The 2,857-nt window shown below is 34.7% G+C and overlaps 1 long non-coding RNA gene across 1 annotated transcript in view; it reads right to left on the bottom strand.

The window, feature by feature from the left end:
• LOC134230730 (uncharacterized) overlaps positions 1-1,369 on the bottom strand; it is a 19,074-nt gene extending 17,705 nt beyond the window's left edge. The window contains exon 1 of the long non-coding RNA XR_009984414.1: positions 1,287-1,369. This is a non-coding gene — a long non-coding RNA (uncharacterized LOC134230730). The remainder of the gene's footprint in view (positions 1-1,286) is intronic.
• Positions 1,370-2,857: the final 1,488 nt, after the last annotated feature.

Below are 2,857 nucleotides of genomic sequence, written 5' to 3'. Positions count from 1 at the left end.
CGTGTTGGCTGCCATACTGGATATGAACGATCCAAATTTTCTCCAGTCGCCCTTAGAAAAATTCGTATGGCAAACAAGAACGGTTGAATACTTGCCTGCATGTGATATGCATTTGTAGTGGTATAACAGAGAGAGCTACTTGTGCATGTTTTGACATATTACTCGTCCGTATATGAAAATTAGAGAATTTTTAATTTTTCAATCTATTTTTAAAACGACTAATTGTGCCATACTTCAAACATTCAGGGTTGGCAATACTAACTTCACAGAAAGGTCATCAAAACATTTGAAAACAAGAGGGAAAGTAGTTTATCAAGCCGTACTTTTCAAGCTCTTTTCCGATACGGAATCAAAACGAGGCTGAGTGAATCTGGAAAGTTATCTCCCCCTTGCTTGGGCATTGCTACTAAAGTCTTTAGTTCTGTTTAGTGTACAGTGTAGAGAAGGTTCCTTTAACTGTGGCGTTGTCCAGTTTACTATACCACTGTATCAGAACTCTTTAGTGTGCGGTGTAGAGAGGGTTCCTTAACTTTGGCGTTGTCCAGTTTACAATAGGCTTAAATAAAAAATATGTTTGTTTCCTGTAACATTCCCAAAAAATTCAGGGTCGGTAGGTCGGAATTTTTTTTTTCTTTTGCTTATGAATGGTCAAGCATCCCCAGACTGAATATACTAGGTGTCATATTTACAGTGGACACCCAACATGGCATCCAAAATGGCTGCCAAGCGGCAGAAAACGAACGTCAGAAAATAATGATTACTCTTAATAACTAGGGTAAATATAATCTAGGTTGAGATATCTTATGTCTCAATTTAAGCTACAAGCTAATTTTCTTTTTTTTAATAAATGGAATCAGCTGATTGATCAAATGGAGTTTTGCCATTTGTCAGAAAAAAAAATCCACCCTGGGGTAATTTGAATGGGTCGGTCGGGTTACAGGAAACAAACTTTTTTTTTTTTAGGCCATACCAATGTATCAGAACTCTTTAGTGTGCGGTGTAGAGAGGGTTTCTTAACTGTGGCGTTGTTCAATAGAATTAGAACTCTTTAGTGTACAGTGTAGAGAGGGTTCCTTAAACTGTGGCGTTGTTCAATAGAATCAGAACTCTTTAGTGTACAGTGTAGATAGGGTTCCTTAACTGTGGCATTGTCCAGTTTACAAAATCACTTCCTTGTTTATGTTATCGTAAACAATTGAAAAAATTAATTTACTTTGTTTACTAACAACCGCATACCCTTAACCCTAAATTATTCTTTCAACAATGATTTGTAGTCTTATACATACTTTCAACGGTGACTTTGATGCTTGTTAATACTCAATTCTAAATCTTCAAAGTCAGTCGCCGCGTCGCCGTCGGTTCTACTTGACCGAGTTGTCGTTCCGAAATTATTATTTCACATTACGATCCCGATGTATATGAACTAGACTCAGTTCAGCTTTTGAGCATATGTAAAGGCTTTTTTATTGCTTATTCACGTATTTTTGATAACCCCTCGTATATAAATTATGATAGCAGGAATATTACGAGGCATTGTCCTAAAAAGTCGTTTACAATGCACTGAGATGGCTCGTACCTCGTACACTTATTTAGAATCTAGCGTAGCGGAATTAGCCGAGGATTGCCGATTATTGACAATGACGTTTCGTTAAAATAAATGGTTTTATGTCTATCTTTTGTATATCAAAATATTTCTTATGGAAAACCAGTCAGATAGATTTCATTTAATATTATTGATGTAACTTTATAAATATTATATTTTCGTAACAAGAGGCCCATGGGCCTTATTGTTCATCTGAGTATCATTAATATATAATAACTTTCCAACATATTCAATTTGATTCCCTGAGAGGCCATGAAATTCACAATTTTGAAAGAGACACCATTGCTTATCATAACTATACGACCTAGCATGCTTACTTTTCTTATACTTAATACCCAGAGGTAAATCAGAGTAAAAAGAGAAAATGCATAATTTCCACTTTATCAGTTGTGCATCCCACCCCACAGGAAACACTGATCCTGGGGCCACATATTTCAAAATTTTGGAAATTTTATTTCACCATGTTGTTGATTAATACCTTAGTGCATATTTCAAAGCATTAACGAGGCCCAATCTAGTTAGAAAATTATGAACACTGAATGATAAAAAAAATAAATTCTTTGAAATATATTTGTATGTATTATGCTAAGAAATATTAGAATGAAATTAATTTTGTTACCTTGCCTTTATTGTAGTCAAAGGGGGGGGGGGGGGGCTGTCAATATATGGACCATTTTTCGTGTTTTTATACGCAATTACATACCAAAACTTTCAAATAAACAAAGAAATAAATATTGACAAATAAAAAAAATTTGGTGTGTCCACGCTCATTATTTTAATGGTTCAAAGTACGAAAACTGCATTTATTTTTATTAAATATATATGTACTTTAAATATTCCTTTTAATATTGCAATAAAAGCTACAACCAACTAATATAAAGCCCCGACCCAGCACCCCTGACCCTGGGACCACGAAATTCACAATTTTGGAAGAGTTTGTCATTTTCAACGTAACTATGCACTGTGTAGACTAGTTTATTTAATGCACAGAGGCAGAAAATTAAGAAAAAATTCAAAGAAATAATGCATTTTCACTATATAATCTATATACATTTATCCCCATCATAGCACTAGAACCCCTGACCCCGGGGCCATGAATGTCACAATTTTGGTAGAGGAGTCGATACTGATTACAATAATACCAACAGTCGCTGCATTAAAAAACAATGCAAAGAAAACGTAAGTGATTTTAAATTTCTTCATTCAATGATAATTGTGTACTTCTGCAAACAAAGTTTGTGATCTTTGGCAGAT

The sequence above is a fragment of the Saccostrea cucullata genome, unplaced genomic scaffold, assembly GCF_032062105.1.
Source record: "Saccostrea cucullata isolate Sc308-1 unplaced genomic scaffold, CSIRO_AGI_Scuc_v1 ctg4438, whole genome shotgun sequence".
Classification (NCBI taxonomy): domain Eukaryota; kingdom Metazoa; phylum Mollusca; class Bivalvia; order Ostreida; family Ostreidae; genus Saccostrea; species Saccostrea cuccullata.
Note: the sequence above shows the minus strand (reverse complement) of the source record. Positions and strands in the feature narration are given on the sequence as shown.